Source organism: Drosophila miranda, assembly GCF_003369915.1.
Source record: "Drosophila miranda strain MSH22 chromosome Y unlocalized genomic scaffold, D.miranda_PacBio2.1 Contig_Y2_pilon, whole genome shotgun sequence".
Classification (NCBI taxonomy): domain Eukaryota; kingdom Metazoa; phylum Arthropoda; class Insecta; order Diptera; family Drosophilidae; genus Drosophila; species Drosophila miranda.
In genome coordinates, this window is record NW_022881614.1 from 14,942,686 (window position 1) to 14,958,309 (window position 15,624).

The window sequence follows — 15,624 nt, forward strand, 5'->3', positions numbered from 1 at the left end:
TTCGGTGTGTGTAAGACGGGAGCTTCACACATTGAGTTCTTCAGAGCTGTGAATGCAGCTTCTGCTTCTTCGGACCAAATGAACTGGCGTTTCTGCTTCAGCGCGTCCGTCAGAGGCGCCGCAATAGCCGCAAAATTCTTTATAAATTTGTGGTACCTTCCCGTCATACCCAAGAATCGACGCAACTGTTTCACCGACTTCGGAGCAGGATATTCCTTAATGGCCTCTATTTTGTCCAAGTCCATGCCTATAATACCGTGACCCACTACATGCCCCAGATAGCGGACCTCAGGCACACAGAACTTGCTCTTCTGTATATTAATTGTAAGCCCCGCTGCAGACAGCTTCTCTGCTAATACTTTTAACACACTCAGATGCCTTTCAAAGGTGTCTGACACTATAAGCAGGTCATCCAAGTATATAAGCACTTCGTTTCGAAGATTGGCTGGAATAATGCGGTCCATAAGTTTGGACATAGTAGACGGCGCATTGGTAAGCCCAAACGGCATAACTTTAAACTGGTAAATCGGCCGTCCAGGCACTGTGAATGCTGTTTTATCCCTAGAACCTTCTTCTAGCGGTATTTGCCAGTAGGCATCTTTCAGGTCGAGGCTAGTTATGTATTCTGCCTTTGGTAACCGGCTTAAGATCCCATCTATGAGCGGCATGGGATACGCGTCCTTCCGAGTCACCTCGTTCACCTTGCGGCTGTCTATACAAAGACGAACCTTCTCCGGCTTCCGGACGAGTACTACCGGACAAGACCACGCACTGTTGGATTCTTCGATGACCCCTAGCGCTAACATGCGATCCAACTCCTCATACATTAATTTCTCGATAGCTGGGGACACTGCATAGTGTCGTTGTTTTGTGGGCTTTGCCTCCCCTACATCTATTACATGGGACAACAACGTGGTTTTTCCTAAACCATTATCCGCGAAAGACGGAAGACACTGAATGGTTCTATTCAGTTGTTCTCGTTGCACCTCCGATAAAGGACGTTGGTTTTCTGGCTTCCACACCTCATCGCAATGGTTCACCGTGTCATTAGCACTTCCTTGTGGATACAAATCGGCTGGCACTAAGCCAAATTCGGTCCAAAAGTTAATGCCCAGATACAGAGGCTGCGTTAGGGTTGGAACGATGTATAGGGTAACAGACCTGGTAACACCTTTATAGCCCACTTCCGCTTTAAGCTTCCCCACCACTCTCTGAGACTGCCCACCCGCTGTCCGAACTGTGGATGTCATGGGCTTAAATTGAAATTGGCTTTCAAGCAGCTCGCTGGCCAAATCTCCACCAATGCAAATAATAGATGCCCCTGTATCCATTAATCCAACAAGCTTTCTGTCTAATAATGTGACCTCTCCATATGGCCTGAGATCTTCTGATATTATTGACGATACCAGAGCTTTTTTCTCTAACCTTAGATTTCTGACAAATTCTTCCCGACGTACTGTAGCTCTTGCCTTCCGTTTAGACTCCCTATCCTCTTTTTCTTCCTGTGTTATTTTCTTATTAACTATGGTTAAATTATTGTTTACTATTGGGATTGGGAATTGCGTAGCAGCTTCTATCGCTACTCGGTGTTCCTCGCTTTGGACGCTGATGGTCTGCGTGCACTTTTCAAGGGTGCACGCACTTGGGTGTTTTTTGTTGCTTGGCATTTTTGGCACGACGGCTTGTAAGTGTCAGGCTGGCCACACCCATAGCAAAAAACTACTCGCTCTGCTACGCAATCCTGGTAGCGATGACCATTACCACGGCAGTTCCAACAGACTAAGTTGAACGCTGCTATCTCCCCATCACTTTCGTCTGACTCCTCTTGCCCTGGGCTTTCTACCGCGTGAACCAACCGTCTTGGTGCTGGTCGTGGTCTAGCCACCGGATCTTTACCAACAGTTTGCATGAACAGTTTCCGAGTCTTCACCAAGTGTCTTAACTGTGCAATGCTAAAGATCTTTTCATATAGCAGTTCAGGCTGTATCTCCGGCAATAAATTGGATCGGAGTGACTCCATCAGGGAACCTTCTGACAAGGGCGTTGTCAGGGTATCTGCAGTCGGACAATCGCTTCGTAGAACTCATTAAATGATTCGTTCTCCTTCTGCTTCCTTCGGTCTATTGCAGCTCGAATGTTGACGTCTGTCCTCGCATCCTTGAATCGTACTAACAATGAAGATTTAAGGTCGGCCCAAACGACCGTCCTAACACTCTTATGGTAGCGCCAATACCAGTCACTGGCACTTCCCTCAAAGAGATTGCTCACGTATCTCGAAAGCAACTCGAAATTCCCGTCCAATGTTTGGATCGTGAGCGCTTCTACCCGATAAATGAAATCGTCGACGGAAATTCCAGTCCGCCCAGAGAACCTAAGCTTCCAATTGACTAAAATTTGACTAACACGCTCTGGTCGAATATCCACACTCATGGGGGAATTCCTGCTGGCTGTTTCGAATCCCTGAAACCCGGGCAAAGGTGTCGGCCGTCGTGCCGATCCTTCTACAGCTTGGTTATCCCTCGAAGGAAGATCCGCTGTATTTGCCAATTGGCCCATGAGAGAGCTGAGAATACCTTGAAAACCATTAGCGATCGCATTGCTTAGCATCTCGGTTTGTGTCAACGAGGCTTCAGCCATGGCTTCGGCTATCATTCGCTGAAGCTCGTTACTAGGCGGCGGAGCTACCACCACTGGCGGACCAGCTTCCCTATTTTGCGGCTGATTGGCCGAAGCAGACGTCGAAGCTCCCTGTGGAGTCCCCACATGGGCTTTACTCCTTGTATCAGGCATCCCCAGCAGTTTCGTCTAATAAATTCAACGTCGATGACTGAAAAGACGTTTTGCAGACAGGACAAACCTTCTTAGAACCCACTTGTGCGCCAAAACAGGCCCTATGGAAAGTGTGACCACAAGACGTGGTAAGGAGCTGAGCCAAATATTCCACCTGAGCCTGGCAGATCAAGCAAACACTTTCTTGTAATTCTTCGTCTGCTAAATTCTCGCAACTGCCAAATACGGGCATAATATAAAATATAAAATATAATAATAAAGTAATTAAATAGATAAATAAAATTTAAGAAATTAATAACAAAACGAGGGGGAACGTTGTGAGTTATACCCGATACTAAGTCAGTATGGCTCTCCTCCGGCAGACGCCGCTAATATTAAACGACACGACAAAGAGTGCGTGCGAGAGAGACAGAAAATCAGTCTGAGCGTGACGTCGGGCGCTGCGTACCACTGTGCCACTGCAAATTGATTTCTTGCTTTTGGCTACAAAAATGATCCGATCTGATCCAGATTCAGCAACCGAATAGATATGGTCATTCTCTATGATTCTGCGTTTTTAGTTTTCTCGAATCTGCAATATTGTGGATGCAACAGATTTTCGTTCTTTGTGGGGGCGGAAGGGGGTGGGGCGAAATTTTGAGATATACGTTGTTCGGAGCAGAACCCAGCCGATTAGCTGCTTGCCAAATAGCACCTAATTCTTGGCCCTCAGCCGCTTATTTTGTTTGTTACTTATGTCTATGTCACTCATTTGTTTGTTAAAGCTTTGCGCTTGCTTGCCCTGCTAAACGCTCTCTGCCAGCTCGCTCTTCGCTATCTCCGCTTTGCGTCTGCCTACCGACGTCGGCCGAGCGAAGCTGCGCTTAGCGATCAGAGCGGCAATGTAAAGGGCAGGCAAGCCACACTTGCAATTTGGATGTCACGCATTAAAGAACATATCGTAATTTTATTTCTGCGCCGAGTTTTATTTAATTCGAAATAATTAGTCGGCCGATTGGGGATAAAAAACATTATCTCCACATAAAGTTTGGTGACCCCGACGTGATCTCTGAGTTGCAGTGTCAATTAAAAATCATTCGCGATCGACAATCGTTAGCCCTAGCAAATTTTCGGCGGTTAAGCACAATTCGGTGCTAAAACACACTTACATACACCTACATACACGCATTGCTGGCTATTAATTTCTCTGTCGCGACAATTCGGTCAGTGCAGTGCGGTAGGCAGTGCAGCGAACTCACTAATACACACAAGCGGAGTACAAAGCGGAATCGGACAGCTCGCACAGCCGCACAGCTAAAGGCATTAGCTGTAATCCCTTTGCTTTCGGTTCCCACGTTTATACGTATACAGGGTGTCTTTTTCGGTCGTGCTGAGTGACTCTTTTAAAACCTCAACATGGCAGCACCTGAGCCTACCAATGTCGCGAACGCAGCAATGCCGAGTGATGTAGATTTCTACAAGCACAAGGCCGAGTCCATCGCGCGCCAACTAAAGGCCATGGATCGCTTTCTCACCAAGGAAGAGCTTGCCGAGTTAGATGAGGCAGAACTTCAAGCTCGCTTAGAGCAAATCGAGCGAATGAATGCGGATTTCGATACCGCTCAAACGAGCCTTGAAAGGCTGGATTTCCTGCAGTTAGCCCATGATGCCCGGCTGGACTTTTCGAATGTTTATGTCAAGGTTAGGTCCAGGCTGTCGCGGGAGTTGATGGCTGCTCGCACGGTAAATGTTGCCAATTCAACGGCTCGGCATACTCTCGAGGGGAATTCGTCGTTGTTCGCCTATAATAGTATAGGCCGTTCTCGAATGCCCGAGTTGCAGCTTCCGCGATTCGGGGGGAACTACATGGATTGGCCAGAATTCCACTCGATGTTCTCGACAATGGTGCACAAAGACCATCGTATACCAATCATCGAAAAATTCCAATATCTTCGTGGATGTCTAGATGGTGCTGCACTGGATACGATTCATTCCTTGGAACTTTCTGAGGAGAATTACGACAAGGCGTTGACTTTGCTAATGTTGCGATTCGATAATAAACTGTTACATTTTCAGGCACACGTCAAGGCTATTTTCGGGCTGCAAGGGGTGGAGAAGGGCTCAGCTGTCGGCTTGCGCGCGCTCAGCGACAAAATCAATTCGCACTTGCGTGCACTTCAGACCTTGGCGACCCCGCAGGAGATTTCGGATGGGTTGCTGATTTTCATCATAGGCACGAAACTGGACCACAAAACAAAGGAGAAATGGGAAGAGAACTTGCCGACGTCAGGATTGCCTCGGTGGTCAAGCATGGCCTCATTTTTGGAAGCGAGATGTCGGATGCTGGAGAATTTGGGATCAGCCATGGCAACAAGTCCTAGTCAACAGGTGGGAGAAGACAAACCTGTCACCCTTATCACCTCCAGTAACGACCATCCTAACCCCATATGTAACCATTGCAATTCCTCCGAGCATTACATATCTAGATGTCAGGCATTCCTGAATCTCTCTGCGTTTGAACGATACAAAGAAGCAAAGAAGAGCCGCTTGTGTTTGAACTGCCTCAACAAAGGCCATGAATTGCAGAGGTGCAGGTCAGGACTTTGCAGGCATTGCCAGGCCAAACATCACACGCTACTCCACATTCCATCGGGAACTGGTGCTTCATCTTCCTCTTCACCGGCCGAGGAATCGATCCAGCAAGAGGCCGCGACTGTGCTTCTAGCAAGCGGGTGTTCTAGCCCTCCCCCCTCGATCCAGAAATCTCAGCCTAGCCAGAACGTGTTGCTACCTACTGCCCTCGTCCATGTAACAGATCGTTATGGAGCACTTATCCCATGTCGTGCCATTTTGGATTCTGCATCACAGGCAAACTTTGTAACATCTAGACTTGCTGATCAGTTGCAGTTGGATCATTGCTCGTCTTATGTTCACATCTCTGGAATCGGAGATTCCATTCTACCTTCGAGCAAGTCTGTACATATAGTTGTACAATCCCAAGACGCAAGCTATCGAGCTTCCTTCGCTGCAATTGTCACCAACTCAATTACGGAAATGCAGCCTAACTTCGGCGTAGACGCAAAGGATTGGCCAATGCCGAATAATCTAAAACTAGCTGATCCTAATTTCTCCAAGCCCCAACGTATCGATCTGTTGATAGGTTCTGGTTTGTTCTTCGATTTAATGTGCGTCGGACAGATTCGACTATCAGCCCAATTGCCAACATTGCAGGAGACTAAACTTGGTTGGATAGTATCAGGAAGCATTGATAGCTCGGAGAATAAGCGTGCAGCTTTAGCCGCTTTTGAAAATTCCTCGTGCATCTCTATTGACGATTTTCGACCCACAACGCTGGAGTACCAAAACTTAGAGCAGCAATGCAGGAAGCAGCTGCTCGAGTGCCAGGTGCAAGTGGAAAAACTGCGATCGGAGAATCAGGAACTGCAGCGCGAACTTTTCCATATATTAAAAACCTACATATCCACGCCAAATGAAATTCAACTTTCAACAGTTTCTACATTGCCAAATTTCCTGCCATTCTATGCAATTACAGAGGTTCCCGATGATCAAGACGTAGTCACGACAAGCCGCCTTCGTAAAGAAGCGCCGATTGCTGCGTTCGACGATCATCCCAGCGTAGCCGCCAGCTGCGCCCAAGCAAGCATCTTCAAGAGGGCCGTTGGAAAAATAGCGGTTCTGCCCCTTCAGGATGGATCTGTTGAAAGCCTTTGCCTTCCAACGGGGGGTGAATGTTCGGAGCAGAACCCAGCCGATTAGCTGCTTGCCAAATAGCACCTAATTCTTGGCCCTCAGCCGCTTATTTTGTTTGTTACTTATGTCTATGTCACTCATTTGTTTGTTAAAGCTTTGCGCTTGCTTGCCCTGCTAAACGCTCTCTGCCAGCTCGCTCTTCGCTATCTCCGCTTTGCGTCTGCCTACCGACGTCGGCCGAGCGAAGCTGCGCTTAGCGATCGGAGCGGCAATGTAAAGGGCAGGCAAGCCACACTTGCAATTTGGATGTCACGCATTAAAGAACATATCGTAATTTTATTTCTGCGCCGAGTTTTATTTAATTCGAAATAATTAGTCGGCCGATTGGGGATAAAAAACATTATCTCCACATACGTTTTATAGTGAGATCTAACAGAAGTGCGGATACCAAATTTGCTTACTCTAGCCTTAATAGTCTCTGAGATTTAAGAATATCCCCAGATTTTCATCCTTTGCGGTGGCGGAAGGGGGTGTGGCGAAATTTTGAAACAAACTCGTCTCGGTCCGATATATTAGGAGTGTGGATACCAAATTTGGTTGCTCTAGCTTTTATAGTCTCTGAGATCTAGGCGCTAATGTTTTACTCTAAGCAAAGCCGCCTATGCTACCTGTGTTTTAGAGAGAGACAGGGCGAGAAAAAATGAAATTGTTTTCTTAATGCTGGCTATAATAATAATACGATCCAATTCAGATTCTGCAGTATAAAAGATATGGTCATTTTCTACGATTCTACGTTTTTGGTTTTCTCGTATCTTTAAAATTGTGGATGCCACAGATTTTCGCCTTTTGTGGGGGCGGAAGTGGGCGAGGCAAAGTTTTGAAATATTTTTGTAGCAGTGACATATCACAGAAGTCTGGATCCAAAACATCGTTGCTCTAGCTCTTATAGTCTTTGAGCACTAGGCGCTGAAGGGGACGGACAGACGGGCAGACGGACAGACGGACGGACGGACGGACGGACAGACGGACAGACAGACAGGGCTCAATCGACTCGGCTATTGATGCTGATCAAGAATATATATACTTTATGGGGTCGGAAACGATTCCTTCTGGACGTTACACACATCCACTTTTACCACAAATCTAATATACCCCAATACTCATTTTGAGTATCGGGTATAACGAGGGGGAACGTTGTGAGTTGCTGCGGACACCGCAACTCAACGGTTATACCCGATACTAAGTCAGTATGGCTCTCCTCCGGCAGACGCCGCTAATATTGAACGACACGACAATGAGTGCGTGCGAGAGAGACAGAAAATCAGTCTGAGCGTGATGTCGGGCGCTGCGTAGCCAGTGCAAATTGATTTGTTCCTTTTGGGTATAAAAATGATCTGAGCGGATCCAGATTCAGCAATCTGATAGATATGGTCATTATCTATGATTCTGCGTTTTTAGTTTTCTCGAATGTGCAATATTGTGGATGCAACAGATTTTCGTCCTTTGTGTGGGCGGAAGGGGGTGGGGCGAAATTTTGAGATACACGTTTTATAGTAAGATCTAACAGGAGTGCGGATACCAAATTTGGTTACTCTAGCCTTAATAGTCTCTAAAATTTGTGAATATCCCCAGATTTTCATCCTTTGCGGGGGCGGAAGGGGGTGTGGCGAAATTTTGAAACAAACTCGTCTCGGTCCGATTTATTAGGAGTGTGGATACCAAATTTGGTTGCTCTAGCTTTTGTAGTCTCTGAGATCTAGGCGCTAATGTTTTACTCTAAGCAAAGCCGCCTATGCTACGTGTGTGTTAGAGAGAGACAGGGCGAGAAAAAATGAAATTTGTTTCTTGATGCTGGCTATAATAATGTTACGATCCAATTCAGATTCCGCAGTCTTAAAGATATGGTCATTCTCTACAATTCTACGTGTTTGGTTTTCTCATATCTTTAAAATTGTGGATGCCACAGATTTTCGTCCTTTGTGGGGGCGGAAGTGGGCGGGGCGAAGTTTTGAAATATTTTTGTAGCAGTGACATATCACAGAAGTCTGGGTCCAAAACATCGTTGCTCTAGCTCTTATAGTCTTTGAGCACTAGGCGCTGAAGGGGACGGACAGACGGACGGACGGACAGACGGACTGACGGACAGACAGACAGTGCTCAATCGACTCGGCTATTGATGCTGATCAAGAATATATATACTTTATGGGGTCGGAAACGATTCCTTCTGGACGTTACACACATCCACTTTTACCACAAATCTAATATACCCCAATACTCATTTTGAGTATCGGGTATAAAAAGAGAAAGGTTTTTCAGTACGACCAGTGCGTTTCATAAGTCACGTTGCCCAACTGAAATGTGGTCCCCGCCAGGCAATGGGTACCGTGGGAGCGGCAAAATGGCTTGCATAAAAATGTACTTCAAAGAGATGATGGTGCGTGGAGTGGATTCCGAACATTCGGTGTCGCTTGTGGGCCGATCTGTGCGTGTCGTGGCTTCCTGTGATCAGTAAAAATATGCTTGATTCTTGACTGGAATCCTTGAAGGATATTTTTGCCCCCCAAATCTGCTTGTGATCGGTAGGGTCCTAGCCATCGAAGGTTCATTCATGTTTTCAACAACAGATCTTGGCGTATTTTTTGTACTTAACTTTATTTAAATGTACTTAATGCATATATTTAATTTGATTAAATACAGTGACTATTTTACTTTGCAAATTTAAGAGAAGACAATGCGGAAACATTCTGAATGCACGTCAGAGTACCTAATTACAATGCTGGATTTACTTGAATAATTTGTGCGTTGTGGTGTGGTGTTTGTTTAGACCATTAATATCTATGCAAAATATTTACAATTCACTAAATTGTGGATCATGCGTTGTGCGTTAATTGTAAAGCTTGCGCACCCGGAAACGCCATCCTGGGGAGCGTATCGCCATCTGTATCGGCCGGTCCCGTCCCCCCAAGCGCTTGCAGTGGAACTGCTTTATGGCAAAATCGAAACGAAATAGAGCACTAGAGGGAGAGTGGTTAAAGAAGGGCATGGGCATGGCGTCCGAACGGAACAGAGACAGACCAGACCAGACCATTGAGGGGAGGGGACAGACAGAAGTAAAGAACCTAAAACGAGCGTTAAAATAAATTGTTACGAGTGGGGCACCTCCACGGCACGATTAGTGCTTCGGATCCTTGTTGTAGTCCACATAGACGCGAACCACTTCCCCGGAGTACTTGCGTTGGGAGGGCATGAAGTAGAAGTCGGGTGTGTCGGAGCCACCGTTCTGGCGGGGATCATCGCGCGAAAGATCGTAGCCCGAGTCCCGGTCCCGCTCCTGGCGGTGACGTCGCTCCTCTTCCCGCTCTCTGTCCCGGCTGCCCTGTGTAGCATATTGGATATTACCAAACCTTCACGGAAGGCTGAGCAGGTGATGGTTCGTCTCCCGTCCGGGCACGTGCTTGTTCCGGCTTCCGTCTCATCGGCAAGAAATGGGGGGGAGGGGGGGGGGGGGGGGGTTATTTCCCAGAACGGACGGGACACAGCTCTACTCCAACAATCATAATACTGACACAGTAACGTTCATTAAAATTTCACGTGCAAAAAAATTTCGACACAAATATGTACAAGAGCAAATACACCTAACTACACACACGGACACATACACACATACAAGTAGTGCCACGGTGTTGTTGTGACCACTCATGCCCACCCTACCATGATCAGCCTTCATAAAGAAGGCTCTTACAGCCTCCTATCCAACCCCATTACCCTCCTTTGCCCAGCATGGTCCCCGCATATAGAACTCTAGCCCCGATTTATGTTAAATCCTATATTTCATATTGAGCAATAGCACATGCATCGCACTAGTAAACTAATAAATGATTAACTCTTAATAATACACTTTAGATTGAAATTTAACTTACAAATTGAAAGAAGGGAAGGGTACATATCTCTAGCTTTTATGTTAGGCACATAAATAATAATAATAAACGAGGGGGAACGTTGTGAGTTGCTGCGGACACCGCAACTCTACGGATATACCCGATACTAAGTCAGTATGGCTCTCCTCCGGGAGACGCCGCTAATATTAAACGACACGACAAAGAGAGCGTGCGAGAGAGACAGAAAATCAGTCTGAGCGTGACGTCGGGCGCTGCGTAGCCACTGCAAATTGATTTGTTCCTATTGGCTATAAAAATGATCTGATCTGATCCAGATTCAGCAATCTGATAGATATGGTCATTATCTATGATTCTGCGTTTTTAGTTTTCTCGAATGTGCAATATTGTGGATGCAACAGATTTTCGTCCTTTGTGTGGGCGGAAGGGGGTGGGGCGAAATTTTAAGATACACGTTTTATAGTAATATTTAACAGGAGTGCGGATACCAAATTTGGTTACTCTAGCTTTAATAGTCTCTGAGATTTTTGAATATCCCCAGATTTTCGTCCTTTGCGGGGGCGGAAGGGGGTGTGGCGAAATTTGTGTGAAACAAACTCGTCTCGGTCCGATATATTAGGAGTGTGGATACCAAATTTGGTTGCTCTAGCTTTTGTAGTCTCTGAGATCTAGGCGCTAATGTTTTACTCTAAGCAAAGCCGCCTATGCTACGTGTGTGTTAGAGAGAGACAGGGCGAGAAAAAATGAAATTGTTTTCTTGATGCTGGCTATAATAATAATACGATCCAATTCAGATTCCGCAGTCTTAAAGATATGGCCATTCTCTACAATTCTACGTTTTTGGTTTTCTCATATCTTTAAAATTGTGGATGCCACAGATTTTCGTCCTTTGTGGGGGCGGAAGTGGGCGGGGCGAAGTTTTGAAATATTTTTGTAGCAGTGCAATATCACAGAAGTCTGGATCCAAAACATCGTTGCTCTAGCTCTTATAGTCTTTGAGCACTAGTCGCTGAAGGGGACGGACAGACGGACAGACGGACGGACGGACGGACGGACAGACGGACAGACAGACAGGCCTCAATCGACTCGGCTATTGATGCTGATCAAGAATATATATACTTTATGGGGTCGGAAACGATTCCTTCTGGACGTTACACACATCCACTTTTACCACAAATCTAATATACCCCAATACTCATTTTGAGTATCGGGTATAAAAACGCAGAATCATAGATAATGACCATATCTATCAGATTGCTGAATCTGGATCCGATCAGATCATTTTAATACCCAAAAGGAACAAATCAATTTGCAGTGGCTACGCAGCGCCCGACGTCACGCTCAGACTGATTTTCTGTCTCTCTCGCACGCACTCCTTGTCGTGTCGTTTAATATTAGCGGCGTCTGCCGGAGGAGAGCCATACTGACTTAGTATCGGGTATAGCCGTAGAGTTGCGGTGTCCGCAGCAACTCACAACGTTCCCCCTCGTTTATCTTTATGTTTTGGGATCACTTACGGCCTTCTTTTGATATGTTTTAATAAATGCGTTGAAACAGCGATGAAAGCGCTTCCATGGACTGCGGCAACGTTCCTTAAACGAAAGCTGGAGAAATACTTTTACAAAAAAACGTGTGCGTGTCGTGGCTTCCTGCGATCAGTAAAAATATGCTTGATTCTTGACTGGAATCCTTGAAGGATATTTTTGCCCCCCAAATCTGCTTGTGATCGGTAGGGTCCTAGCCATCGAAGGTTCATTCATGTTTTCAACAACAGATCTTGGCGTATTTTTTGTACTTAACTTTATTTAAATGTACTTAATGCATATATTTAATTTGATTAAATACAGTGACTATTTTACTTTGCAAATTTAAGAGAAGACAATGCGGAAACATTCTGAATGCACGTCAGAGTACCTAATTACAATGCTGGATTTACTTGAATAATTTGTGCGTTGTGGTGTGGTGTTTGTTTAGACCATTAATATCTATGCAAAATATTTACAATTCACTAAATTGTGGATCATGCGTTGTGCGTTAATTGTAAAGCTTGCGCACCCGGAAACGCCATCCTGGTCCCGTCCCCCAAGCGCTTGCAGTGGAACTGCTTTATGGCAAAATCGAAACGAAATAGAGCACTAGAGGGAGAGTGGTTAAAGAAGGGCATGGGCATGGCGTCCGAACGGAACAGAGACAGACCAGACCATACCATTGAGGGGAGGGGACAGACAGAAGTAAAGAACCTAAAACGAGCGTTAAAATAAATTGTTACGAGTGGGGCACCTCCCCGAGTGGGGATCCTTGTTGTAGTCCACATAGACGCGAACCACTTCCCCGGAGTACTTGCGTTGGGAGGGCATGTAGTAGGCGGGGATCATCGCGCGAAAGATCGTAGCCCGAGTCCCGGTCCCGCTCCTGGCGGTGACGTCGCTCCTCTTCCTGCTCTCTGTCCCGGCTCTCTGTGTAGCATATTGGATATTACCAAACCTTCACGGAAGGCTGAGCAGGTGATGGTTCGTCTCCCGTCCGGGCACGTGCTTGTTCCGGCTTCCGTCTCAACGGCAAGAAATGGGGGGGGGGGGGGGGGGGGGGGGGGGGTTTATTTCCCAGAACGGACGGGACACAGCTCTACTCCAACAATCATAATACTGACACAGTAACGTTCATTAAAATTTCACGTGCAAGCGAAGTATCGACACAAATATGTACAAGAGCAAATACACCTAACTACACACACGGACACATACACACATACAAGTCGTGCCACGGTGTTGTTGTGACCACTCATGCCCACCCTACCATGATCACCGCTCCCGGTTCATCCGGTGATCCCATAAAGAAGGCTCTTACAGCCTCCTATCCAACCCCATTACCCTCCTTTGCCCAGCATGGTCCCCGCATATAGAACTCTAGCCCCGATTCATGTTAAATCCTATATTTCATATTGAGCAATAGCACATGCATCGCACTAGTAAACTAATAAATGATTAACTCTTAATAATACACTTTAGATTGAAATTTAACTTACAAATTGAAAGAAGGGAAGGGTACATATCTCTAGCTTTTATGTTAGGCACATAGATAATAATAATAAATAAATATGCAAAAGGGAATGTAACGTCAGAGCGACCAGCCTCGCATCTTCCCTTTTGTGCCTTGTTCTTAAGAGGGCTGGTTCTTATGCGCGGCGTAAGTGCTTATGGTTGCCAGCAGGGCATAAGGGAGAGCGCACTGCCTCTCTTAAGCGAAGAAGCCCCTGACTACGTGCGGTTTTTATACCCGATACTCAAAATGAGTATCAGCCGAGTCGATTGAGCCATGTCTGTCTGTCCGTCTGTCCGTCTGTCCGTCCGTCCGTCTGTCCGTCTGTCCGTCCCCTTCAGCGCCTAGTGCTCAAAGACTATAAGAGCGAGAGCAACGATGTTTTGGATCCAGACTTCTGTGATATGTCACTGCTACAAGAATATTTCAAAACTTTGCCCCGCCCACTTCCGCCCCCACAAAGGGCGAAAATCTGTGGCATCCACAATTTCGACGATACAAGAAAACTAAAAACGCAGAATCGTAGAAGATGACTATATCTTCTAGAGTGCAAAATCTGAACCAGATCCTATAATTATTATAGCCAGAATCAAGAAAACAATTTCATTTTTTCTCGCCCTGTCTCTCTATAACACACACGTAGCATAGCCGGCTTTGCTTAGAGTAAAACATTAGCGCCTAGATCTCAGAGACTATAAAAGCTAGAGCAACCAAATTTGGTATCCACACTCCTAATATATCGGACCGAGACGAGTTTGTTTCAAAATTTCGCCACACCCCCTTCCGCCCCCGCAAAGGATGAAAATCTGGGGATATTCACAAATCTCAGAGACTATTCAGGCTAGAGTAACCAAATTTGGTATCCGCACTCCTGTTAGATCTCACTATAAAACGTATATCTCAAAATTTCGCCTCACCCCCTTCCGCCACCACAAAGAACGAAAATCTGTTGCATCCACAATATTGAGGATACGAGAAAACTACAAACGCAGAATCATAGATAATGATCTGAAGGATTGCTGAATCTGGATCAGATCAGATCATTTTTATAGCCAAAAGGAACAAATCAATTTGCACTGGCTACGCAGCACCCGACGTCACGCTCAGACTGATTTTCTGTCTCTCTCGCACGCACTCCTTGTCGTGTCGTTTAATATTAGCGGCGTCTGCCGGAGGAGAGCCATACTGACTTCGTATCGGGTATAACTGTAGAGTTGCGGTCTCCGCAGCAACTCACAACGTTCCCCCTCGTTTTTTTTCGGTTATGCAATAAATAGTTGCTCATAACAAACAAACTCCAATATTTATACCCGATACTCAAAATGAGTATTGGGGTATATTAGATTTGTGGTAAAAGTGAATGTGTGTAACGTCCAGAAGGAATCGTTTCCGACCCCATAAAGTATATATATTCTTGATCAGCATCAATAGCCGAGTCGATTGAGCCCTGTCTGTCTGTCCGTCCGTCCGTCTGTCCGTCCCCTTCAGCGCCTAGTGTCAAAGACTATAAGAGCTAGGGCAACGAAGTTTTGGATCCAGACTTCTGTGATATGTCACTGCTACAAAAATATTTCAAAACTTCGCCCCGCCCACTTCCGCCCCCACAAAGGACGAAAATCTGTGGCATCCACAATTTTAAAGATATGAGAAAACCAAAAACGTAGAATTGTAGAGAATGACCATATCTTTAAGACTGCGGAATCTGAATTGGATCGTATTATTATTATAGCCAGCATCAAGAAAACAATTTCATTATTTCTCGCCCTGTCTCTCTCTAACACACACGTAGCATAGGCGGCTTTGCTTTGAGTAAAACATTAGCGCCTAGATCTCAGAGACTATAAAAGCTAGAGCAACCAAATTTGGTATCCACACTCCTAATATATCGGACCGAGACAAGTTTGTTTCAAAATTTCGCCACACCCCTTTCCGCCTCCGCAAAGGACGAAAATCTGGGGATATTCACAAATCTCAAAGACTATTAACGCTAGAGTAACCAAATTTAGTATCCGCACTCCTGTTAGATCTCACTATAAAACGTATATCTCAAAATTTCGCCCCATCCCCTTCCGCCCCCACAAAGGACGAAAATCTGTTGCATCCACAATATTGCTTATTCGAGAAAACTAAAAACACAGAATCATAGATAATGACCATATCTATCAGATTGCTGAATCTGGATCAGATCAGATCATTTTTGTAGCCAAAA

General features: G+C 45.7%; 1 pseudogene; it reads right to left on the reverse strand.

Moving 5' to 3' along the window:
* Positions 1-9,188: 9,188 nt before the first annotated feature.
* The window catches only part of LOC117193099, a 134,717-nt pseudogene continuing 128,281 nt past the window's right edge, over positions 9,189-15,624 (reverse strand).